Below are 27,908 nucleotides of genomic sequence, written 5' to 3' on the forward strand. Positions count from 1 at the left end.
AATGGTAGGAGTGTAAGAAAACACTCAAGTATCATAATAATATGTTTTGTGATACTGTATCAGTTCTCAAAAACACTGTATTGTGATACATGCAAAGATTTAATGCAATGGTTCATTTTGTGTTGTGTATAAACTACCAACTAATAATAGCAGTGTTGTTATCTATCTTCACTGTTCTGATTGTATAAAAAGTAGTTTATCACCTTGCTCACAGTATTTCAATGTAGTGCATTATATTGAATCATAACCCCCATATCATGATGCATATTGTATTGCCAGATTCTTGCTAATACACAGCCATAACAAATGGTTTTAAATAGTGAGGGTAATTCAAATTTACACCTATACATTTGAAAATGAATGCAGCCTGTGTTGCTGTCTTCTTATGATGGGAGAGGGCAAATTTAGAGCTTCATACATTGTACAATTATTAGTTATGAAAGGACAACCAAGAGCAAAACTGTAAAGTCTGTTATAATCAATAGCATTATAAATACTTAAAAAAAGTTTTCTTTATTTGAACAAATAGAGAAAACAAGGTGTATATCATTTTTATGGACATGGATTAAAACAGACAAAATCCATAGAAAAGACAAGACTGTTCTGAGAAAAGTTATGCATCAACAATGTAATGACTTTGTCGGCTCATATCACTCAGATATTGTGTGTATTTTGCTCTCAAAACCTGACCATTTAACCTCGACATGTCGACATCCCAAACATAATAAAAGGCAGGGCTGGGCTGTAGATGAACTGTGTGATTTACAGCCTTTGTCAGGTCACACAGGTGAGAGTCCTTTCTTTACCTCCCTCTGTTTTGTCCCGTCCAACAGGTGTGTTTTCTCTCTCAGGTCTGATTGCACTCACACCTCCTCCTGCACCCCCCCCACTCCCTGCTATCCTCTCACCCTCCTGCCAGCTTAGCTAGCCAGGACAGGCCTCCTTCCACTCCAAAACCATGATTGCATTCTTGAGCTATTCCTCCCCCTCCTTCAGAACAAGAGCCCTCTGCATCTTCCCTCCCTTTCAAGTAGAGGCTGCCGGCCGCGTTTCCCCTTTGAAGATGTAATCTTGGAAAACACAGAGACATCTCCGGGATTATCTTAAATGTCTTCAGTATGTCAACAGCCTGGCCCCGTTGCGGAGCAGCGCTGGCTGTTTAAAGGGTCGGGCGCGATGACAGCCGAGGAAAATGCCGCATCGCAGAGGTAATCACAGGGTCAACTCCGCTGACTCCATTCAGGGCCAAAACTCCCCACTGTTACAACTGGATGATAACAGACACAATGAAATGATGTATTTCCCCCATGTGGGCAAGGCCGTGTTTACAATTGAAGGTAATAGCAGGCAGCGGAGCGCTCCATAACAGATGGTGTTGGTAGGTGAGGTTCATTTATGTCATGGCGTTTTCCAAAATGTTCTGAAAATCCGAACGGTGCTGTGTCTTAACTAAGCATACACAATAAGATGAGAAGCATCATTGAGTAGTCACAAGAGGGAGAGTTACTATACACCAAATTAGAGGCACATAAGTGGGCGCTCCTTGAAAAGGATCTTGACTTTGTAATCATATCAGATGTTATCGGGAGGAGATTTTAGGAAGGGTAAGTGCTCGGAAACTAAATCAGAGAGAAGCTGCCTAGGGAACACGTTGTTATCATAATTACCTGCTGAGCGATGACTGCAGAACCAGTGTTGATGTTGACGCCGAGCTGCCCTCTTCTCTCTCCGACGAGGCTGTCTTGTGTGGGCTGCTGCCTTCCACACATCTCTTTGTGCTCTGTTCTATGTGTGTTTTCTTTCTTTCTGTTTCCCCCCCTCCTTCCCATCAGCCAGGCAGGAACACAAACTGCAGGCCAAAAAATGCAAATATTGTTTTGGTGAGATCTGGCTCAGAGATTTTGGGACAGACTTGCGTCAGTGTGTACGTGCGGGTGCTGGCAGGCTCTGGGGCAGTGGCGTAAGGTAGTTACGACAGTAGGCCCTAGTGCACGCTAGTGATTTGACATTTGAGATAATCAACATAGATATTATCCAGCAATCATCATTGAACATCTGTTCTGTGTATGACAAAAATACCAAAGAAAATAAATAATTCATTTAATTGAGTAGTTTTTTTTAAGTGTTCATTTGTAGTCTTTATAGTTCATGTAGAATAAGAAAATAATTTTGATATAGATCGCTACTGACTATTTTACCAAAAAAATATGACAGACATGGCCTTTTCGAGCAAATAGCATTTTAATTTTCAATGCAACTTCTTGTTAGAACACAACTGTACATATTTACAAAGTGGCAATCTGAATAAGAGATAGGAGGTCAAGATGTACCTTTATTGATCCCCTGTAGGGAAAATTCAATTTTACGCAGCAGCACAAGGGAAAAAATTAGGCATGCAAGGGGCAAATTGAATTAAAATAGAATGAAAATGAGATAAAATGGAAATACTGTATATAAGAAAAAGATCTGTCACTTGTATTCTGCATCATGGATGGATTTATGAGACAAGGGGCCCCTGGACGCAGACATATAAAAGGCCTTCCACCCCTTATGTATAGGAGCACGCTCAGATTGAAAGTGACCAAACGTACAGGAACTTTTAGGAGTGGGGCTTGCATTGCTGAACATGTGTGAGTGGTTGAGTGCTCGCATTTTATTTCAGCCAACAGTTTAAAAACCTGGAGCCACAAAGCAGTTCGTTCATTGTGCTTTGACACATCAACATGGCGTCACACATGAAAAAAGACAACTGATGGACCAAAACAACAGTGCCTGTCCGTCAGTCAGTTTATATGATGCCATCATTGTTTTCATTTTCATTCATAGTGGTGTGCAGAAATGATGTGCAAAATGAGTTGTCTCTTTTCCATATGTGAGCGGACTAATTCACCTAATATTCACAGATCTTAAGACTGCGGTGAAAACACAGACAACAAAAGGCTGAAGAAACTTTATAGTTCCTTGAAAAGAAGTTCCCGGGACAAAAAGTTCCAGGTATTTTGGGTGGAAATGCAGCTAATGTTGTTCCTGGAAGCTGAGGCAAACCAGAGACGTCATCGTCTCTGTTTCAAACACCAACATGCTCCTGCTGGCACAAGAGCCCGCCTGCATGTTTTTTTTTTTTTTCCTTACAAATGATCTGTTTGAATGAAATGCGGCCGTGGCTCTCCTCACTGTTGGCATTAAAACGGGAGGAAATAACAGATGATGATATCAGAGTGGGTGAGAGTGAAGGAGAGGGAGAGCCCACTCGAGGAGGAGGAGAAAACACTTGACCTGTTTGTTTTGGGAAAATGGTATTCCTCTGCTAATTTCCTCCTGATAAGTATCTGACAGCTCCTAGTAAAGTGTTTTATCTTGGCTGGAGGGAAATGGCTTCTCTCACTCACAGCGGCAATCGATTTCAGAGACTCTCGTTGCTTTAAATTGCATTCCCTGTTTTTTTAGACTTCTTCTATTTGCATAGAGGTAATCAATTACATATATTAGCCTGCCGCTTTTAGCTTAACGTGGACTTTCTCCTTCCGTCCTGCTCACTTCTTCCTTACCTCTCGAGACGCTGCTGCAAATTCTGGCTCTCTCCTCTTCCACCTAACATCATTGACTGCTGTTTGCCGTGTTGGGGGGCATTGATTTTTACTGCTCTGCCTCTCTCTGGTTTAACAGTTGATGAGTTGTGTTAAGACGCCCAGGGACAGCCCTGCCTGTTTTAAGGAGATGAGGTCGGCTTTTATAGCTCTCCTGCTTCCTCAGCCTTGGATGATAAGATGTGTGTGTATATGTGAGTGTGTGCACATGTGAGTGAGTCTGTCTGTATGAGCTGAGCAGCCGCTTGAGACTAGGATTCCCCCCAGGAAGCTAAAGTAAACGTTGTGGTGTTAAGGGCTTTTAACAGGCAAACTTGGGCTTTGTCATCTCCAGCATTTGAATCACTTTAAAGACTTTGCACAGAAAATTGGTTTGCCTCCTCAGTCAATGAGCAGCCACATCATCAGATACGATTACCAGGATTGAAGTGTTAAGAGAGTAATGCCGAGCGCGATTATGAAACTGGCTCGAGTGGAGAGTTGACACAGAGTTTAGATTCAAAGGCGACAGGAATTTTTAGTCTTACAGAGGCACCTATAACCCCCCACAGCCCACACACACACACACACACACTCAGAAGTCATAGATACAGACACAAACCTCATTTAACACGATTAGTTTCTTTGAGGATTTTACCGCAGCCTCTTATATCCGGGATGAAAGAGTTCACACTTCTGACAGGGGAGAAAAAAAAAAAAAAAAGCTGGAGTCTGCAGAAGCTTGTACGGCGCACTCAGCTTTTCACTGCAATATTCACCACATTATTAAGGAACACATTGCTTTGTGCTGTGTTGCTCTCAACACCATCTGTAGTGTGCTGCTCAAGTGGTAGCAATTTTCTCGTAGTCTCGTGTCTCTCACGCAGTATTACAAGTGAAACTCGATTGCAGATCTCCGCTCGGTGTTCTAGTGCATTTAGTCTCTCATAAACGTTTGGATTCTTCCATGATTGCTCCCCGGCAGTTTCCAATATGCAGAAATGCACTGCCGTCTCACTATTTAGCTCCCTCTCGCACTCTCTGCTTTGAAAGCTGATGTCATTTCACAGTGAAAACATTTACCCAGTATTGCTTTCCCAGTATAATCCAGTCTATCCTCTGGTGTAATAAAACTGCTGTTGTTTTTTTTTGTTTGTTTTTTTTTTTTTTTAACCAACCTTTAGGGGATAGTTTGGAATATTTAGAGGGTTGTACATTGCATGAGCTACGTGTCGATAGATGCAAAGTCAAACTCCACAAAGAAACAAAAGTTAGAAAAAGCAGCCTATAGTTAATTCAGGTTTGAGATTAAAAGGATAGTTTGGATTAATAGAAGTGGGGGGTTATGAGGCACTAGTCAGTGAATTACCTTCAGCAGGTGCCAGTCAGCACGCCCCCAGTTAGAAGAAGCAGAAAGGGGCGCTATCATGAAAGCTCAGCTGTGGACAGCCTTTTTTTGGCAGGAAATGGCGGTTAGAAAAGCCAAATGTTGCTCTCTTCAATGCAATCAACCTCCATAGGCAAAATCAGTCATTTTTACCTTGCAGAACATGGGAGTTGCTGATCTACTGCTGCCTCAATATGTTAGCTTGTTTGTGTTATTGTGTGACTTCGGTGGATCTGAACTATCCTTTTAAAACACAGAAGCCACCGCCACAAGCCAACCCCACTTAAAATAATACAAACTTCCTCTGAAAGGAAGCGAAAGACAGCTCTGTGGTATGGTTGCGAAATGACGTCGCCTTTTAAAAAAGATGTGATGGAAGGAATATTGAAAATCAGCTTTAGTATAATAATTGAGCTTTCAGAACTTAATGTATGGCCAACTTAACAGTGTGATATTATAATCTTTCTCTTAAACCCATAACCTTTACACACTGGCTGCACACACGTTTTTAAGAGGGTCCATCGGTGCGTGTTATAGCTGGGTAATATCAACCTAATAGGCTTACCTGTCAGCACTGTACGGGACGAAGACCCTGTAAATCACATTTGTCTGCGACACCTGCTCGCCTCCCTGCGTATTTATGGGTTTCTCCTCCGCCCTGTCCTCTTTTTGTTGGCCTCGGTCCAACATCAGACCCCTCTTCCCACAGTATGTTCTTCAGTATGTTCCCCTCTTCTTGTGGATTAAATGAATGAGCAGGTGTTACGATGTATGGGGGCCCCATTTAGTCCATACTGCCCTTCTGTTCAAACCACTCATGTATTGTTTTCGAGACATTAAGAGGAGATATTTTACATTTAGTCTTACAATGACAGCTTTCATATTTCAAGCCATGTTTTTTCTCTGTTTAAACATTACATGCAAACACCTTATTTTATTATAACTTCAGCAAAGCTCTGAAATGTCAAAACCAACTCATTGTGGAGAGCTATTAACTTGATTTCCTGCGAACATGGTGTTTTCAAAAGATAAACTGTACCCAAGAGGTGTAGACAGACAAAGATGTACTAAAACAATTCACTTGTATAGTTCACGTTGTTCTTTTCAGTAGTACTGATATCAAATCTCCTCTACTTTCCCATATTTCTGTGTGAATAGCTGCGTCCCACTGGCCAGAATTTCTTCGACTCTGATTAGTAGTGCCAAGATATACTGTACCTCTTGGAAAATGGCCACAAGGGCAGCCTGGAGCAGAGGAAGCTTGTTTGCATCAGTGTAGAGATTGTAAGTGATGAAACAATGGGAAGAGAGAGAAAAGAGAGTGGTGCGTCTTCCTCTGGGAGTGTCATTGCAAGAAGACCTTAAGATAAAGACTGGAATTGTTTCTTTTGCATATTCATCTAATGTTTTTCTGTCAAATGTAAAGAGGTTTTATTCCCATTTCATCCATTTCTGCTTTATTTTAAATGTAAACAAACTGAAAAATGCTGAAAAGCTCCACAGAGCTGAGGGGAACTGCAGGATCTGGTGATAATTCTCTGTGAAACAGTGAACTGTTTGTACATTACATGTAATCCTTTGGTGCATACATGCATTGCCACATATTTTCATGAGAATACATTTAAAGTATGTTGAATGTCATATATCAGTCTGAAGTGTCATCTTTTTTAAGTGTTTCTTATCCTATGAGTCTACAGCCAGCTAGCAGCTCTCTTGAGTATGTGTAGCAGAGCAGTGCTTTGAGCTAAATGCAAACATCAGCATGCTGACATGCTCACAGTGACAGTTCTAACATGCTGATGTTACACATGTAGTATTGACCTGGTTTACCACCTTAGCTTAGCCTGTTAGCATGCTAAAGTAAACAACAATTGAGCAGGAGTTGATAGGAACGCTCTCAGTTTTTCAGGTTTAAATTCTGACCTGATGATGGCATTATGGTCACTAGCATGTCTAAAAACAGTCGTGCAGAGGAACAGGGAAAGGCGTTGGTTTTTAAATTTCTATTGTATAATTGGCTAATGTGGTATTTCATCTAGGGATGGGTACTGTTTTTACCAGTTTTATTGATATTGACATTGATACTGATTATCAACAGTCTTATTGATACTACTCACTGTAATTTGGTGCAAAAAAGTAGACAAGTTATGAAAAGATGTGAAAAGATTCATCAGAACAGAAATAAGTTCAATTGTTTCTGGAGTTATTGCATTCAGCTGTATTGTAATTAAATTTGGTAAAGTCAACCCACACTATTGAACATTTTGCAGGCTTTCTGCAGGTTCATAAGAAGTCTAAAATCCAGTAATCTGAATTTTAGGGCTTAAAATGTTTTAAAAAGTCTTAAATACAAAAGTGGATTGAGTTATGAAGTTAACATTACTCTTGTAAACTTGCATTAACTTTGGTCTTGCTTTTAAATATGTTTTTGGGAAAATTTGCATCAACTGTGTTGTAACAACTACAAAATGAACCCAGCATTGACCCAATCACCACTCATGCAAACCGTGTTTGTACTTTTTTTGTCTCTATGGACATAAAATAGGGCTTAAATTGCATCTATAATGGAAACCTGCAGAAACCTTAATTGTTTCCCATCATCTTTTGTCCATGAGCTTATTGATATTTCGGAACTGATCAATCAGGAACCACTGTTGGTTTAGTATCTGTTTTTGATACCCTTCCCTGATTCCATGATAGTTTTCCTGAGGAAACTTCAGTCAGTTGAATTGAAGTGCGTCACAGATGTCTCGAGACAGAATGTGTTTGTCAGCTAATCCCAAAACCTGCGTGTATGTGTATGTTCTGGGCCTATACGCTGGATTTGTATCAGCCTGTAAAGGGGGCAGCGAAGCAGTGAAGAGAGACTAAGAGAGGTGTATTAAGGCGGTGAATCTCGCCGCTGTGTGTGTAATGGACTCAGGATGAGGGGCTGACCAAGAGCCCGGCTGCTGATAACCTTTAGGAAGGACATTGTTCCTGTGCAGCGGGGGGTGGGGTCGCGTGGGGGGATGTACGGGACTGCTGCAGTATACAGGCACGGCAGTGGCAGTGTGATAGGTGGTGCAGTTGTTCATTGGTTCATTGGCTTTCCGGCAGGGTTAGGAGGTAGAGTAAATGGGGCAGTATAGCAAACTCCCTCATGGCTTCTTCCCGCATACATTTTTCAACAGCGGGGTGTATTTCTCTGTGATACATTTGTCCTCTGTCTGAACCAGGTTCTCCCTGGCATTCCATTAAAAGAAATTTAACAGCCTTTTCTTCTGTCTTCCTTCCCCTCAGATCACCGCTAAAGGAGGGGGTCAGTGAGGGACCGTGTGTGAGGAATACATGAAGGCCAGGGAGGGGGAGGGGGCGGCGACCACAGCAGCAGCACCAGCGAGGTCAAAGTTCACACAGGTAAACAGATTCTTCTTTTAATCCACAGCTCGGTGATTGTGTGCACCCTCTTTGGTTCTGGCTTCTGTTTTTTTTTGTTTTTTTTTTCCGACGCGGAGCAGACTTGGCACGCAAAGGCGAAGTGAGGGAGTAATGTGGCTGGTTTTGATTGGACCCTCCTGGGCTGGCGGCCGGGGAGGAACTGGGAACTGAGCAGTCTGCAGCTGCTGTTTATGAGGAGCTGTGCGGGATCTTGTTTGGCTCCGTCCAAAAAAACCCAGCCAGTCCCCGCCGAGAAGCCTGTGGCCAGTGTCAATACTTGGAGAATAGAGCAGAACCCCAATGCTGTGATTCAAGAACCATTTGTTTCCAAAAAATGTCACATTTTCTGTTTTTCAGAGTGGGCAGATGCAGGGCTGGGAAGTAGGGAAAAGATTTATGTGTTAATATATTTCTAGTGACAAAAAGTAAACACAAGTTTAGCTTGTTGATTGAGTGCTTTTCTGGGCTACGTAACCATATCCCTGAGTGTAGATGTAAACTTTACCCCACTTTAACCTGATCCTATTTCTAACCTTAAAGGGATAGTTCAGATTTTTTGAAGTACCAGCACCAAAACTAAGCAATGAAATGCTGTGCAACAAAAGATATTTTAGCCACTACAAAAAGGTCCACCTAAAACAATAATCAAGATCAGTTTAAATGTATGCTGTGTTTAGAATCAAAGAATCCAAACTATCCCTTTAACTATGGGCTGCTTTTTCGTGCTTTTGGTTGTGGTTTAGGTGGCATATTATAGTAATTTGATATTGAATTGAATATGAGTACAGCACAATCCCAAACAAATGTGATACTTTGAAGAGGTTATTGTGGTTCAAATTCATATGTCTGCTGCCCATGCATTTCAAATTCTTCTCATGGCCTTGAATCAGAAAAATAAGCCATTTTTAAAAATAGGACCAGAGTGGTGCAAAACTCTGCCACCTAGCTCCAATTTTACACCCTCTTTTGCCTTCCCTCCTGTATTCTGTGCTACCAGGGATTAAGGAGGATGGTGAGGGGCTGATGGGAGGGTTTGGAGGGTGGGTGGGGGGACAGATCCAGGAAGCAAATGGATAAATAAAGTGCTGGTTAATCTTCCTTAGTGTGGTGTGTGTGCGCGTGTGTGTGAACACTGAGCAATGGCAGCGTCCGGGGAACATCTGCCTCTCACACAAAAACACACACATGTGCACGCATATGTAGACAGACACAGATACTGTACACACATGCACGACTACCAGGGATCAGCCACGGCGATAAGCACACGGACGTCAGAGCACAGAAAGCGACAGGTTTAACACATACACACACGCACACAAATACACACACACACACACACAAAAGTGACAAGTAATGCACAGTGAAAGAGAGAAATACGCTGCCAGCCAGCTGAACAGAGCTGCAGAATGTGACAGCACCCGACTGCAGACACATGAAAGTATAGGAAGACGAAGTTTTACTGTCTCTCTCCACTGCTGTCACACTGGATTCATCTCGCCTGGTATCCATGGACTCATATCTGTTCTTTTTTTTTTCCTCTTCTCTCACATTAACACATACACAGTGCACCAGCAGTTGATCAAACAACTGTGCAATTGATGCAGAATTTGGCCAGACAGCCAGCCAGGATGAGTAATGTAGAGCTCCGCTGGCTTAATTTGTTTAGAAAGCCTATCATTGCTGCAAACATGTTACAGACTGTTGCCGTTTACAGACGAGTATTTTCCCCCGCAGCTTTAATTGGATGCATTTTTAATGTTAGCGCCACATAGTGTGACCACTGTTGACACTGAACACTGTGGCCGTTGTGAGGCCATGGAGCTGAGATTGAGGAGAGAGGAAGAGTGTGTGTGTGTGTGTGTGTGAATATGTAATGGTTGGGTGGATTCCTTCAGTGTGTTGTGTCCACACTAAAGGTGAAATATAGTTCTGCGTCAAAGGGTTACAGCTTAGCTACAGCTTAGGCATGTAGCTATGCTGTATCTGATGTATGACAAAGGTGAAAAATTAGTTGGTTTTTGTCCACCGGCAAAAAGGCTAGTGAACGTGCAGATTTTACAAGCCACTCACTAGATTACCATTGTTTTTGGCAAGTGAATGATGCAAATCTTCCAGCCACTTGCATATTTTACCTGTTTGTCTGTTGTCTGGTGCTAATTTTGGTACCAGCTTGCAACTATATGCTACTTGGAGACAACTTGGGTTGCTTATGCTTTCTCCTACAAGTTTCCAGAAAGAAATCGCTGAAAGTGAAAGCTGAGGAAAGACTCTGCCTAACAAAGCCATCTCCACCGTAGGGCCAAAGCCTGACTGATCAGCCCCCAAGTGGGTTTTGGTAACATCCCGTCCCCACAGTCAACCCTTCACTGACCCCCCTTTCTCCCCCTTAAACAAGCCTGTATTGCAAGACTCAACTCGTGTGTGCAGGAGATCAGAGAGAAAGGTGCTTTTTTAATTTCTCTGTTTTCAACTCTCAGAACTTTTGTAGCTTCTAACTGAATCTCTGTGATTTGACATTCAGTTTCTCCCCTGTGATGCTGTTTGTACTTTCAGGTGTCTGCATTATTTTGCTGTTTCATGCTCGCTTTCAGCTATATAGGAATTGTGTTTCTTCATAATAAAAGCTTTTAAATAATAAAATATTGGGGGATTTTTGTTGTAGAGATTTAAAGGAAAAAAAACACCATTTTACAGGCATTTGACTCAAGTCAAGCCTATTGATGTTAAAAGATGCGCTCAAGTGGGTAGCCCTGTTGTAATGGAGATGTAATTCCCTGCTGTACTAGACTAGTGCACTGAGTCAAACCGAGTCAAGGCAAATCAGAACATGTGGATGGAAAAGGGCTATTGATGTTGACCCTGCACTAAGGTCTAAAGAAGAGCTTTATGTTGACTCTAATCTGCTGTCACTCATTTTAAATTTCACCCGACATTCAATACAGGCAATTTGATCGACACATTCAGCACATCAGCACAGTTCAAAATGGAGTTCAACCAGCCGAGACACCAGAATAACAGTTCTGTCAGATCTTTATAGAAAACAATTATGAAAACTCTTGTATGGACATATGTGAAGAGCGTTTTTAAATAAGTGGACATTGTAGAGGTAGTCTGAGTGTTCTCCGGTTGGGTTCGGCTCTTTTGGTGTGTTGTCTGCTCCTCGGTGCCACATGGCGTTCCTTGATAAAGCAAAGGGTGTGGGAGCTCTTTGGGATTATCTGACACTGAGGGAATTAGCATCCCGTTCCCAGCCGTCTTTTTCATTTTCGGCTGTTTCTTTCCCTCCATTTTGCGTCCTGCACCCTCTTCCTTTTTGGTCTGTTCCTCTTCTCCTCTTAATTTCTGTACATATTTTTCCTCTGCAGAGTAAAGTTTTTCTGAGGTAAATGTGTATGTAGATATTATACTGTATGTTTGTAACACAGAGAGGGTGAGAGACATCGACCAAGATAGTTTGAGAGAGAGTATAAGTCTAATCAAGACTCTTATTCTCTGAGGAGTTTCACCTCAGGGTGCTGCAGCTTAGGAGACTGTGATGATATTCAAACGACGACAGGAATGTGTATTTTTATCCTTGCTGCTGATATTCATTGTGTTATCGTCTTATGGCCCATTTTTTCACATACACAAGGCAAGCTGGCCTTTTTTGGATTGTGTGCTGCGAGAGGCATCTCACAAACAAGCAGAGGTATAAAGTGGTGAGAGTGGGAGGATGAGAGAGAACATTGTCTTCTCTTTTCCAGCTTAGGGACAGAGCAGAACAGGTTGTGTGAGGATACTTGCTATCCTTAACAATGTCTAACACCGCCTCAGGGCCACCTTTACTTCTGTGATGTAGCTGAGAGTTGTGTTGTGCAGAGGAGTTGGAATATTTGCAACACATTCCTCAGTGTCAGATGGCATTCCTAGTACACTATAATTACCAGAGTAACACTTTTACTTTGTCATGTTTTACGTAATTAATGCACTAACTTAGATTAATGTCTTATTATAGCTTTATTTAATAGATTTAGATGACTTCTTTGCCTTAACACAATTATGACTCATTAAGCCTAATAAGTAATATAAATGGGGTTTGTGTGCTGCTCAAATTGATCAAGAAGGTGTTATCCTGGCTTTGTTTCCTTGATTTTTCACTTTGTGTCAAGGTACATTTTTGTTCCATACAACTTATTTCCCCATAATAGCTGACAAAAATAGTCAGTTATAACATTTTAGTGCTGAGACGTGCTAAAAAGAAGTTGTATGTAGCAAGAAACTGGAGCAGTCAGATGGTCATGCAGGTTGTAAACAAACCCCTAAGGTAACCAAATCTAATTGGAAGGAAAAACAAGGACAAAAAAGTAAATATTAAATAAATTCAATAAATATTAATCCTGAAAATTTGTAATGCTTTCAATATTCATTTTTCACAGTATCGGTACTCAGATACAGCCGCATTTTTTCGCTCTGTCTTCTCTCCAACAGCGAGTTGACACACACGCCGCTGCAGTGCCCACATAGTCCTGCCTCTTCTCACTTACTCACATTGCCGTTTTCTTCTCATCATTTGTCTCATTTGCTGTATCTGTTGTCATGATACAGCCTTGTTTCATTTATCTCTCATTAAAAATAGAAAATTTTATGCCCTCGATGTTGAGTCTCATTTTTCTGTAGGGTATCAAAAATGGTGTTGAATATTAATATTTTTCATGGTATTATATCAAAACTAGAAATTTAAAACTTTATAAACTGTCCATTTTTCTGTGCAATGAGGGATTATCACTAATAATTTGAGTGCACTCACTATCAGTTTTAATTTGAATTTGAATAATAAATGTTAATGTGTTTCTCCCGTCCTTACATGACAGCAAATCCAAACTAAAGCTGTTAAATATATAATTTATTAGCTTATATTATAATGTGTAGAATAGTGACTGCTTCTGACATACTATACCCTTTTTTTTAATCTCATTAATTAATAAAAATTACATCTAATGTGTCATGTTGCTGGCTAAGAAAACCATGTAATGCGCATGGAATAATGGAATTATGCATGAATTTATTTTTATATCAACATTATATATCAGTCTGCTGTCCAAATATCAGCATTGGCTGTTGAAAAACCCATATCGGCCCAACTTTCCCCGTCTGACTTAATTTTAGTGATGAGTACAGACGAGATGAATACAAAGTCATCATAACCAATAAAAATATTGTCCAAAACCATGAAAAGAAAACCCAAATTTTATTAAGCGGAATCTTCCTTTAAATATCTCCAAATGTTGATGTAATCTGAAATGACATCACTCCGTCAGGCCGCCATCTTTGTGCGCCGGCCGGCCCATGATGTTATCCATCACTGGGTCTCTGTCTGGCGTCGTCAATTACCCAGAGGAAAATAACATTAGAGGCCTGAATGGGACACGGAGCCGTGGCAGGCCTGACATGGCTGTGTTATATGATTACACAACCTGTTGGCTGTCCGCCTGTCAAGTGTCTCCCGGCTCTGATGAATGGCTGTAATATGTCGCGCATCACAACACGCCACGCCACACACTCATTAATGGCCTCTCATAATGCCCGGGACGTTCCTCTGATGGATTCACAGAGAAGGGAGGGAGAGTGAAGGAGGTGGTAGTTGTAGCACGAGAGTGAGAAATGGCGTTCATGAATACTCCAACCTTGTTTCCGTGTCGCCATTCAAGGCGGTAAACAAAAGAAACATGGTGTCCTCATTTGAATAATTTCTCAAACGGTGTGGCAAGACGCCAGCATAACTGCTACACGTAAAGCTTAATGAATGAAGGAAAGAAGACAGAAAGAAGATGAGGACAAAAAGCAAACAGAGTTGTAAGAATTATTATTTTTAAAAGTGCGACACATATGTTTCTCAATTAGATTCATTCTTGTCCATCTGTGGCCTATTTGCATAGATTATGAGAAATGTGTGCATGCGTGTCAGTGTGTGGGAACATTACAATAGAGACGCTTGAAAAAAAGGAGATTGGATCTGTCGGATGCCATCTGAAGCTCAGCTGATTGCTCTTTCTTTCTGTGAATTATAGGAAACACGCTACCCAAGATCCTCCAAACTACTTGACTCTCAGCTTTAACAAACAGATTTGATTCTCGGAGAGACACTGCAACGTGAGGTTCTGAATGAAACGGGTGAAAATAGTTCTGAATGAGCTATTCTCTTTGGAGGAGATACTGTGGATCAGTGACTGTGGCAAAAAAAAAGTAAAGCAGTTTTTCACAAAGTGCACCGGCCGGAGAGGTTATCTAAAACCTACACGACCCTGAGTCACATTAGTTGGTGGTATTTATGGCTCTGCCAGACTTTTAGTGTGAAGTGCCTACTGGGAAGCGCCAGGAGCCCCGTTGATGAGCACATTCTTTTCTCTCAATTTGACACATCTGCGCTCAATATACTACTTTCTCTTGACATATATTTTGCATTGTCTCACATTAAAGCCAGTATTTTTCTTAAAAGAGACACAGATGTTAAAAGATTTTCAATTTCACCTTGCTCAGATGCGCCTGCATTTTTCGGGCTCGATGCCGTGGAGGAAAGAGCTGAACGGTGCTACACCTGCAGTGTGTGTGTATGTGAGAGAGTATATTCCTCTGTCTGTGTGCCTCCATTGGTGTATGTGTTCTTTCTCACAGCTTGAGTTTCTCAGTTTGAAATGCAACACCTGCAGATGTGTCTTGTAAACTGCAGCCCCCAGCTTCTCTCCCATTCAGAGGGGACCATTGAAACAAAGCAATTAAAGTAGCTCTCTACATGGGGTGAAGATGTGGTGCCTGCCTGTGCATGAATGTGTGAGTGATTTTCCATTGCTGTTAATGCCAGAATCTTTAACTTAAATCCCTACAAACACAGCCAGTCCCCGCAATGTTGTAAATGTGAGGTGGCTGGTGTTTTTGCAATACTTTATATTTTATACAATGACATTGCTGCAGCGGTGCTAAAATGTCACAACATCACCAAAATGTGGTGGAAACCAGACAACGTACTGGTGGCGTTTCAAATAACTTCATTTGGTAGACTGCTACAACATGACATGTTGCCAACTATTCTCCTGCAACAACTTTGTGTAAGTAGGGAAGGTAGGATTTGTCCAAGCTGTTTGGCAAAATATTGAGAAAATAAGGAATTACATGCAGAGGGCAGAGTCTCTGCAGAAACTGCCACAACCACACATTAAGAATGAATGACACTGAAAAATAAAGCACCATCAACCATCAAGCTCTGAACAAACATATTGCAAATAGTAACAACTGCATTCTGGACATTTAGGAACATAAACTACTGCTACTACTAATGATGATAATAGTGAGAAATATCAAGAAATAAAGGGCTGGTGTCAATATAATATCGACATCGACAGACATCCAAAGTCAGATATTGGAATCGGTTCAGAACTGAAAAAGTGTCTACACATTATTTTTTTTAATTAATTGCAGATTATATATTTAAACAGCACTGAGATCTATGTTCTAGCAGGCAAAATAACAGCTCCACTCCAATCACAACATTAGCAGTTCTGTCATATTCCTGTCTGCTTAAATATGGAGGTCAGAGGTCACTGACAACCTGTTGACACAGAGCAGATTTATGCAGCACGCACACACACACACTCGTGCAAACGCACAGGCAGCCACAGCCCAGTTTTTGGCGCAGCACGTTACAGCAGTGGTTTCTTGTTGCTGCTGATCGTTGGGTCCTTCCAGCTCCAGATACCAGAGCCTGAGTTATTCTCCGCTCTGCTCCTGACCCTCCTAATTGAGAACGGCTGTGGCTGAGAAGGAGACAGAGAGAGAGAGAGAAGTGGAATGGATTCTTGTGTGAAAGCGAAAGGGAAGTAAGAACAAAAGAATGAAAGGAGCAAAGAGCTAGACCTGTGCCGGCCAGTGCCGATCAAGCGGAGGGTGGCTGCAACAGTTGGCCTCATGAAAGCTGAACCTCCTTCCTCCCCTCCGCCCTCTACCTCCTCTCTGGCCATGTGCCAAACAGAGCCAAGCACAATGTAGCTTTTCAATATAGTGTATGATAGCTGTAAGAAAGGAAAAAAAAAAAACACGAGGGAAACACTGTTTGGAGAGAATGAAAACCAGAGGGTTTGGGAAGAGGAGTGGTGAGCTCAGTGACAGCTGCATGCATGTCGTAGTGGGTGACGGTCTGTCCGTCTGTCAGAGCAGATATTTCTGTCTGTTTAGTGCTGCCTTACTGGCTGCCAGAGACACTCCTCATGTCATCGCTGGGTGCCTGCTGTCACTGGCTAAAAAGGAGAGAGGGAGCGGAGTGTGTGTATGTTCGCATGGGTGTGTGTGTGTGTGAGGGAGAGAGTGACAGAGAGAAACTCGAGCAGCTGTCTTGAAAGCTCCTCCACTCTGTCAGTGCATCTCGAATCTGCTTTCCCCTGATACTTCCCTGGTAAGACAGTGTTCCAGTCAGTTGTTTGGTCAGAAGTCCACCTTTCTGCTGTTACAGGAACACACTTCTGGGAAATCAGCTTGTTGCACAGCTTGTCTGTTAAGTGATGAGATCATAAACACTGCAGATACCCATATGTCCCCATGTGAACCACTTTTCTATGCACATTTTTCAAGAAAAAAACTTTTCTTTTTTACATCATGCATCTCAAAGTCATGATTCTAGCCAGTACATCTGTAGCTCATACATTCATACATCTGCTATCAGTGTACTGTAGAGACCTAACCCCAACCTAACTTGCAAAAGCATTTATTCAAAAGTCTAAATGAGGGTGAACGTAAAAAATCAGTACTGAATTATCTTTTCCAGCTGCTTGTCTCAGTACAGAGCTACGTTTTGGTTCAACCTGCAACCTGTTTTTGGTTACCGTGATATGTGGAACCTGGCTAGTGCAAACATGAAGGCAAATGGTTGTGGCGTAGTTGGGAGAGTGGGTCTTTAGTTAAGTCTGGGGTTGGTGTGTCGATTCTTGAGATGCATTGATCCGAGTTCACCAATTCAGACAGCTCAACTCAGGGCATCTGTCAATCCTGATAACAGAGTATACTTTACTCTGTGGAACTAATTAAGATGATGTTTATGTAGGTACATGTAACATGAGGCCTGGGATTGTTTCTGTGGTAGTGGCCTTCTTTTTTAATGAACACAACTGATTAATTTTACAATGACATTAATGAGAAAAGAGCATTATGTGCAGATTTGTATCTGGCCAATATCTGATCTGTAGAAGGCATATTCATGATTAACTAACCAACAATTAAATGTTGCTACAATCATCAGTCGGCACCAGAAATACTAGTTGGTTAAAATATGTATTAATATTTTAGTGATGTACAACATAGTTAACTGTTGACTGTAAGATGTGAAGCAGCCACTCGCCAGTAGTCGGGCTGTAGCCTTGTCACATGATAGTCCCCCATCCCGTAAATTAATACACATATGGCATGGATGTTGTAATCAACAAAGTGGGATAGATGACAGCTCATAAAAACCAGCACAGTTTACAGTATTTTGATATAGAAAATGAAAATAAGATGATATAGGCTGTGTCAGATTAAACTGGCATATGACCACTGAACTGGAGCACATGTGGGATGTGGAGATTAACCGGCAAGGAGAGCAAGCCACACTGTGGGGCTGCTAACGTTAGCTGCCATGATCCCACTCAATCTGAAAGGATAACACATTTAGTGAGTTTTTGTCATGTTTTGTAGGATAATCTGCAATGTTCATAATGCATAGTGCAAAGTGCCTCACATTTCAGCTGTATTTATAATATGATTTGGTTCCTGAAGAATGTGATTAACAGTTTCAAATGGCTCTCAATACACACAATATTTTTCAAGCAATGTTTAACCTCATCAAATACATTTTGTGTTGAAAAGGTTTTTTTTTAACTTTATGATTAGTCGACTAGTCTAAATTAACGTTTCCGTTAATTGACAGGAAAATGAGTTGCCAGGAACATCCATAATCCATCCATCTGTATCTATTCTTTTATCTGTTCACATGTATGAACATTTTTGTTGTTGATCCAGTGTAAGACTTGTTTTTCTTTGGCCCTTTTGGAATCTGTTATAAAACTCTTTAGTACAGTGTTATGCTAACTTGTAGTAGATACTGTAGTTAATCCTATTAAAACCAGAATGTACCCTCAGCACTCAAACACTGCTGACTGATACAAGTATCATCTCAGAAAACTTGTAGCAGCTGTAATGAAAAGACACCGTGGTAGGCGGCTGAGTCTGTCAGTTTTGTGTAGGAGGTACAATTTACATGAAATATTAAATAAAAATAGCATACTGTTTTAAATTTCCTGGGTCAACTTAATGTGAGTGTGGGTGGTGCAGGGAGACGGCGCAGAGCTGAAATTCACTGCATGCCGAAATAGTTCAAAAAATCAGCCTGGCTAGTCTGATCAGTGTATATTCAGTTCAGTGTTTGACCTCATATTTTGGATAATATTAGTCATAATGGCTGCTATCATTTAACATACTGAAGACAATGGATTTGCATGAAGCAATTCTGCACTTCCATTACTTGAACAATGGACCAATCTCTTGAAAACATCCTGTATTCCTTTAAATTAGGGCTCTCAGTTTCTTACTAATATGGTGTATTTTTGCCTAAAGTGCAGGCCATCGACTGTTTGATTGCAATCATGTGTTGTTGGGAACGCTGTCGTCTGATTGCAAACACGTGTGTTTCGCCAACCGAGATGGCCATCGAGTGAGGTAATGGAATATTAAAAAAAAATTTAAGAGCGTTAGGAAGGTACTGGGCTGCACAGTGGCTTAGTGGAAGGTGGGGCGTTTGCACCCACAAGCCAGCTGGGGCTGATCAGTGTGAAGTTTGCACGTTCTCATAGTGTGTTTTGTCTGGCTGCTATGACAAAATGTCATAAAATGCCATCTAGGGTTCCCTTCGAGTTGACAAAATATAATAAAGCGCCCACAAAAGTGACACAGTGTCCAAGAAAGCATGATAAAGTGCCCCTCCAGTGGATAAAACGTAATAAAGTGCCTTCAAGAGCCCCATTGGACAAAATATAAGGAAGTGCCCTCAAGGATGGCCCACTGTCCAAGATAACATGCCTTCTAGGGTTCCCCTCCAGTGGACAAAATGATTAGCTGCATCATGACTTTCAGTGCGCTGACGCCTCACCACATACAGCTGGTGCCCTGTTTTTGTCCCTGCCCTTCAGACAGCATGAGTCCACCACTGTGTGCAACCCTGAATCAGAAAAGCAAGAGGTACTTAACGTTTTCTTGACCTTTCTGTGACGGTTTCACAGGATCTCTCAGTAAGACAACAATACTCACTGATTTAATGAATCTAGGAAGCAGAATCACTTAATTCTCCGAATATAATTCCAAGGCTGGAAAACCCCTGATTTTAGCAGCAGTTTGAGCTTTCACAGTGACGTTGCCTATAATTTTGCGGCAGCCGTGACAACATTAGTCCAACTTTAGATTCTGTGCTGTCAGTGTTCGCTTCCTCTGCCCCTCTAGTGCCCTGACAGCCCTGTAACCACACACCGGTGTTTATGTTCTTTAGGTTAACACAGTTATCTCTGTACGTAACACGAGCTCTCAACCTACACGGGCACTTGGCATACATACATGTGGTTGCGTGTGTGTGTGTGATCTTGCAGCTGCAGGACCCGTCTCTCTTCAGAAAGAGCTGCAGGGACTTGCCAGTATTTTCATTCCCTCTGGAGGCATTTCCGCACACTAACAAAGCCCGGCCTGCGTGATGAAACGAAGAGGAAGCAGCTTTTGTGAAGGGAGCAGCCGATTTCAGTGTGTGTGTATGTGTGTGTGTGTGCACTGCTGACCCTGGCTAACAGTTTGTTACATGCAGATTTACTTTTGAGCTTGTAATTCAGGCTGCTCCGGGCTCTTGTTTGCAGACGAGCCTACTGTAGCACGAGAACAAGCCTACTCTGAGGACAAAGTTGCCTCCTGTTTGCCTCTAATTAACTGGTATAATACCTTGCTTGTTGGATTAGTTAGTGTGGTTTTTACAGGGCTTGTTAACCACTGGCCTTTCACAGTCTTCACTTCCTGTGTAGCCGCTGCCAAAAGGAAATGTGTGTCGTAGCCCAGGTCACAATTCTCCAGGGTGTCTGGCTCTGGGAAGGGACTGAATCGAACCAATAAAAGTAGAAAATTGTCTCCTTTTTTACAGTTCAGTAGAACTAACATAAAACACCCTGTGCCCTCATGTCTGCAATAAATAAATAACACTGATTTATGTCAGAGACTCTGCTACACTTGTAGAAATAAAGGTGCTAACTAGAACCAAATAGGGTTCTTCGGCTTGTCCCTGCAGGAGATCCCTTTTTTGTTTCTTGTAGAACCTTTTATAAAGGTCCCACCGGGAACTCTTTCAGAGTGTTCTACCTAAAACCCAACATAAAGGGTTATACCTAGGGTTCCGATGAGAACTCCGTATGAAATCTTCTACAGAGAACCTGTGTAGGTGTAATGGTTCCACCCAGAGCCCTCTCCGGGGCCTCCATTTAGAACCTAAAAGAAATGTCTTAAGAACAGGAGAGGCTGTATCAGTTCCGTGAGATTGGGTCTAAAGTGAGAATAGGACCAGAGGAATCAGCAGTGTGACAGATGAGACACAAACTTTCAACTCTTTCTTCCAAAAAGGGTTCTTTAGGTGAAGAGGATTGTTAATGAAACCTGTGGTCTTACAAATAACCCTCAACATACACTTACCTTAAAAAAGGGTTTTTCAGAAGCAGTTGTTCTGGGTAGAACCCCAACCCTTCAGGAAGAACCATTTTGGAACCCTTGTTTCAAAAAGTGTTTTTTTTTTTGGTTCGGTCAGTGTCTGAGTGTTAATTTTTCTCTTTGCTGCTGCTGGATACTCTTCGTTAAGTCGGTGGTTTCCAGAAATAACTCCTCGGTTTTGGCAAGAGCAGAGGTGGGAGCTAACACGAAACATTTTTGCTGTCTCACTTGAGGTCATGACACAGCTACCGACAATCACAAATGTTTTTTTTTTCTTAAATGGGAGCAAAAGCAATGCAACTGCAGGGTCTGGAAACCGCAGTGTCGCTGAAGCTGAGATTTTCTTTGGGGTTGTCTACTCTACAGAGTCAGCGTCCTGCGGATTGACGGCCAGAGCCCTGTGACACACGCTCATGCCCATAAACAGGGATTTGGCCTTCTGGAGAAAATAACCTTGATAATTACTGGGTGCATATAGACCTGCCCACAGCAGGGAGGAGGAGGCGGAGGAGGAGGAGGAGGAGACGGGGGTTGACTGAGAAGGAGAAAGAGAGAGAGAGAGAGAGAGAGAGAGCCACATCCGCTGGTGCATTCCTCCATGCTGTGTCATACTGGTGCCGAGTTTCCCCTCGGATTGCACGGAGATTTCCACAAGGTGGGGAGGGTGCAAAGGGCTACTGACGCAACGCTCAGGGCTGTGGACACTGACATTTAAAGTTTAACAAGGCATTCATAGACTCCCCACGGTAACAAAAAGACAACAAAACTGTTTAAAGAGCAAACATGAGAGCACAATTGCAAGAAATTGGAGACATACAGCAGCCTGGTGACCTAACTATCGATGCGCTCATAGATTTCGCCTCTCCCAGTCTCCTCTCTGCCCTCGTCACATGGTCTCCGTGGTCTGGCTGAATTGGCATCATTACAGCAGCCAGAGCTGAATGTCTGTGGTTGGCCCACAGCCCGTCTGCTCGCCTGTCATTCAGCTGGTTAAAGAGGCCTTGTTGAACCGCTGCACTGTGCCCGGCTACTACGGGGCCATTCATGCTTGTAACGGCAGAAACAGCCAAGTCCTGTCATCAGCGCTAGCTAGCACATACCAATTTACTACTGGAAATGACAAGGGCATTTTGCTTGGTAAGCAGAGTTTCCCCGGAGCAACCCCGTAACCCGCTTTTTTGAAAGTTTGGATTACAGTTCAGAGAATGAGAAGCTCCTCTCAAACAGAAGCAAGTTAGACAAACACAGCCTTCTCGTCTCGAATATGTTCTGTCTCTGTTGCGTGTACGCCACCTACGTCGAGTGCAAAGTGAAATAGACTGATCCGCTCCCCAAGGAATCATACAACAACAGCACAAGACAACAAAACAGATCCTTTGTGATGCCTCCCAATGCTGGAAATTTCAAACAGAAGTCTTGAAAATACAGTTTGTCACTCTGAGAGAGTGCTTGTCAGCCGCTCTGCGTGCCTTTTGGCTAATGGCAGCTCATCTTGCCACAGATGACCTGTGCCTCACTGTTCTTCGTCCTCCTCTCAGTCCCAGTGTGACACCCAGAGTGAGGACATGCATGAGAGCCATGACTTCATCCTCCTCGCCTCCTCCCTTCCCTCTCTCTTGTACTTTTTTGTCTTTCTCCCATACCCCTCGCTCTGCGTCTGCAGTCCTAACATCTTCCTGCTATGATTAGCAATAGTGTTTTTTCCCCAGCCAGTGTAATGTCTAGAGCCTCCTGTGTCCTTGGAAAGCAGCCTAATAAGCTCAGACACACACTGCTGTCTCTGCGCTCCACGGGCCTATTCTCCAGTGTCACCCAGCGCACACTGAGGTAAACAAAGACTGCCACACACACACATACACACATATCCACACACACTCTACCCCAGTGTGCTAATAGACCAGCATACCAGCCCACTGAGGACAGCGTCGACGCTAGCTTGCTAACGTTGACCTTCCGTGTGCCAATCACAACAAATCTGCTCCCTGATTTGAATACGGGGAGGAGAACAGTGTAAATTGAAAGCAGAAATCCCCCTGGTGTGAGACAAGATGAGCCTCTGAATAAATTATTCAGATGGCAGCCTCTTTCCTGCATGATTCTCGCCTTCTGCTACGTTTAATGGCATCTGTGATGACGCCCGTTGGAGATTAATCCAGATGTAAGACGTTTGCGTGTGTGCTTTCGCATGTGTATGTGTGTTTCCGGCTCTCTCTGTGTGTGTGGCCTGCTCACCCCTCTTCTCATGCATCCCGTCGTGTCGTATGATGGGGAAACAAAGCCTCAACAGGGGAATTTATTTCGTCTCCGGAGAGGGCTGTAAATAAACAACTAGTGAATCAATGCCTCCATTTGTTTTTCTCTGATAATTCTGCCTGTGTCGTGAGGCGGTGTGACAGTGTTTTGCAAGCATGCAGAGCTCTCGGCAGCCATATTTCCTCTCGGCGAGAGTGAGAAAACATGCCACACTGGCCTCATGTTTCATTACCAGGGATCACAAAATTACCGTGTGCTTTTTTATATCACTCACTGCAGCTCATTTAGCGCCATGATGGAACATTTGTATGAGTGGGAAATAACACCAGCATTAGACATTGTGCTTTAGAACTGCTCAGTCAACTAGAGACACACTGGCATAGAAATTGCCAGGTGCAATTGAATAGGAAAACCCACAACAGGTTCTGTGGTGAGTGAGTGTGTATTAGTCTGTGTGAGCAGCACTGATTCGCTGAAAAAGGCTGACCTTCTCTGACACAAGCACTCACAAATGGTTGAATGTAAAATGTAGTATTTTGGGAATACGCTGCAATATTTCTCTCGAGCAAGTCTGAATTATAATTAGTGCGTTTATATGTAAATAAAAGCTGAGTTCACCCAAATTACAATAAAAGTATTTTCTCACTAACCTTTAGCCATGCAGATATTTTGTTTGTTTTATTTGACTAGTTTTTGACATATTGGTCTCTGAGATTTCTGCCTCAAGCCCAAAACAGTTGAGGAGAATGAAATTATGTTGCAAAAGTGACATTTAAAGGGATAGTTCAGATTATTTGACGTAGTTTTGTATGGGGTACTTATCAATAGTCATTTTATTAGCTACAGTAGATGCTGGTCAGCATGTCCCCAGTTTAGAGAAGCAGACAGGAGTACCAGTGTGGAAGCTAAACAATGAACTGCTGTGGACAGGTATTTGAGTCACTTAAAATTGGTCCACCTAAAAAAAATCCATAGCAGCTTAAGTGTACACTATATTTAGAATATTTTCACAGCTTTACCTGCCATCAGACAGCCTTTTCCAGCAGGAAACCGCTGTTATGTAGGCCAAAAATTGCTAAATATTACCAACTAAAACTATACATGAGGTCAGTAATTTTACCTCACTGAACAAATAAGTTGCTCTACTGCTTCCTCAATTGATTTCTTTGTGTGTTATTGTGTAACACAAACAAACTAACAGATCAAGCCAGCGGGACACCAGCAACTCCTGTATTCTGCATAATAAAATTACTCTTTGCCTGTATATTTGGCTTATATAACTCTGGTTTTCATGCCAAAGTAAAGCAGTCAAACTATTGCTCAAAATATTTTAAATATAGTGTACACTTGCACACTGACATTGATTTTTTTTTTAGGTGGCTAAAACACATTTTGTTGTTGACCCTGTCCAGCTTCCTACACTAGGACTCTTACTGCTTCTCCAAACTGGGGTCATGCCAACCGCCATCTACTGTAGCTAATACACTGAATATGGATAGAAGTACCTCTCACAGCTACACTTTAGATAATCCAAACTGTCCTTTTAAAACATTCAGCCGTAACATCTCTTTGCCGAAACTCTGGATAATACATTAAAGATGTTTTTGCTGTTGTTGTGAACACCACAAACAAAATTTCTTTCACTTTCATTGTATTGAAATGGAGGCAGCGATCTCAGAGACTGACATTTTAAAACCTGGGCAAATAAAGCCAAAACTCTCTCTGTGGCTAGGTACCATTAGAGTCTAAAGAGAAAATGTCCATGTTTGTGAAATATTTTGGGGGAGGTGGATCGACCCTTTAAACTGGAGGAGTAAACTATTATTTTCCCTAATTGCAGTTGTGTGGGCTTCAGTAACAATAATGAGCACGGTGCAGGTCCCAGAAAATGTGAGGGGAGTTACTTGTATTAGCTCCGGTTCGATGACTAATAGCAGCAGTGAATAATGGTGTTAGCACAGTGATCCCAGTTCTTTAGGAATAAAGGTAACCTCCCAGTGTGTAAACCTTGATTAGGAGCAGTCATTCAGCTAATGCTGCTGTTGGTAATGCCAACATGACTACACATAAAAGCCTCTAATGAGCGCTGGTTTACCATGGTTTCTTTGTGCTCAAGTACCCTTTCTCTGTATCCCATATCCAAGTGTGAAATTACAATATCAGATCATATTTAGTTAATTAAACTCATATGACTAATTTAATTTGACTCAAATATGGGGGAAAATGAATAAATCATGGAGGCGTATTTAGCTTGCGTGTTAACAGTAATTAAATGTGGGGCAATCTGTAGCCTGTGAAGATAGCTCGAGTCTCCTTTCCGCCTACTGTACGAGTCCACATGTGGAAAAAATGTAAGCCAGACGGTTTTGGGAAGCAGTCTAGCAGAATATTAATGAAATGATGTGGGAGTTTCAAACACAGGAGAAAGTGAGCTAAAGATGCAGTCCTGTAAAGTATGCTTGTGCATTAATAGTCAGCGAGTGGTCGTCCCATTAGGAGATCAGCACATCGTAGTTAGAGAAGAGCCAGAAGCGGTGTAGAAATATTCCTCCATGATTAGAGCCTGGAGAGTTCAAAGACAGCTGCTTCTGCAACTAGAGTGGCGCAAAACACTCACAAGGAAGACGAGAAATCAACTCATATTTGTCATTTAAGTATTTTATCTTTCATATTTGGCGGGGATTAGAGATGCACATTCTCTCCAGCTCTGTCACTTCTTGTTATGTGCTTCCAATCTGTCAGACGCACGACAGGGTGCTTTATTACATCTCGATAAATGATGCCACCTAAGTCTTGTTTTCCTATCACTAAAAAGCAGATTGTGTTTTGTCACACTCCCTGATGTGCGTTGCATTCTGTTTTGTTTCATTTCAGACCCGCTCTGTGATTGATGAGGATTAAGAAACCGATTTTGCCCGATAGGAAACACAGGAGCGTCCTCACCCACACTGGTAAGGATCCTGATTTATCACCTATGTCTTCATCCCAACTGTTAAGCATCAGCTGGCACGGCGATGCAGATATGCTTCAGCGTGGTTTTGCAAACAAGATAAGACGGCTGCAGTTTGGATTTCGTCTTTTGTTGTGTCATAGCAGCCACTAAACACACAGGCGTTTTTGTCCTGGAACAGAATGCACTGGTGATCATGTTATACAGTAACTGATGCAGGAGACTGTGTGCTTTCAAGACTGGATTGAAAACAGAATATATTTTTGTTCAGAGGAGCAAAACAGCATAGAGACTTTTACAGTTTCAGGGCACAAAAACTCAAATCATCTGTGAAGAAAAGCCCTTTTATTTTCCTGTGATACGGAAATTGATACTGCACTTTGTCTTATTGTCCACACGCTTTCAGAGAACAATATTGGACCACAGGCACGTCAGAACATACTGAACTAATCGCCATGAGATGTTGACTGCCGTTGTTTTGAATGAAAGCACATGGTTACGTGATGATTTACATGATAGGGATTGGATTCTGTGGGCGATGGCATTTCCTCTTTGCGTGGTAGACAGCTGGCGCTTGTCAGGTAACAGAGCAGTCAGTCTCAAGAGCCCAAACAAGTTGTGATGCCAAGTCAGTCTGCGCTTCACTATATCACTGTTCCTCCTCTGATGTGGTTGATTGAGAAAATGCTCATTTTAAGGATGTTTACAACACCACATTCTCACATGTGTACCTCAGTGGTGATACCTTTCTGGCTCTGCCTCAAGCTGCCCCCAGGGTGTGAAACCTGAACAGCAGCGTTAGCAGTGTCGAACCATTGGTGAGTTACCGTGTACAGCTATTGATCTGCCTCTATCAGTGCCAATATCAATCTCCACTGACTAAGGAGGCCCGATATTGTATTTTTGCCGATATCCAATATTTTCCAACTCATTTTGGCTTTATTATCAAGTCTCTTCTGACATAAACATTTTATTCTGCGTACTCTTAGCATGAATGCTTTTTTTTAACATACAATATAATGCTTTTACAAATTAAATACAATGCTTTTCAAAATAAAATACAGTGCTTTTCAAAATAAAAAACAACGCTTTTCCAAATGAAATGCAATGCAAAATAAGAAAAAAATAAGAAACTTACAGGTGACGGGTTTTTTTCTCTTTGTTCATCACTAATTTGTCATATTTATTGGAATAACAGGTATTAAGATGGTAAATTAAATTTGCTGTGCTGAAGGAAAGTGATTTGGCTCCTTCTCACATGATGAACACTGAGCAGTCATTTTTGATATTTGTTTGAAAACCTCTACACTGCAGACATACTCATGTCACGTGTTCATTAACAGAGCATCGTCATCATATTGGCTGAAATATTGCCATTTCAAGCCAGTACCGATACTTCATTCTAAAGCATATATCTGCTAATGCCGATAACGTGTCAGTAATATCCCTACAACAAATTGCTAATCCGGATATCCCAGTCTTCCAGTCATTTACTTGCATAACCTGCAGGACAAGGCTCCATTTAATGCAAAAACATGCATGAATACTGTGTTCAATTAGCCTTTGAACAGCATGAATATTATGTATTCAGGTTTCACTTGGA

The 27,908-nt window shown here is 42.0% G+C and overlaps 1 protein-coding gene across 1 annotated transcript in view; it reads left to right on the top strand.

Moving 5' to 3' along the window:
- zmiz1a (zinc finger, MIZ-type containing 1a) overlaps positions 1 to 27,908 on the top strand; it is a 138,032-nt gene that overhangs the window by 27,540 nt on the left and 82,584 nt on the right. The window contains exons 2-3 of the mRNA XM_084735341.1: positions 8,236 to 8,352; positions 26,230 to 26,306. The gene's annotated coding sequence lies outside the window, so the exon portion shown is untranslated. The remainder of the gene's footprint in view (positions 1 to 8,235; positions 8,353 to 26,229; positions 26,307 to 27,908) is intronic.

The sequence above is a fragment of the Lutjanus erythropterus genome, chromosome 14, assembly GCF_056507025.1.
Source record: "Lutjanus erythropterus isolate fLutEry1 chromosome 14, fLutEry1.hap2, whole genome shotgun sequence".
Lineage (NCBI taxonomy): Eukaryota > Metazoa > Chordata > Actinopteri > Lutjaniformes > Lutjanidae > Lutjanus > Lutjanus erythropterus.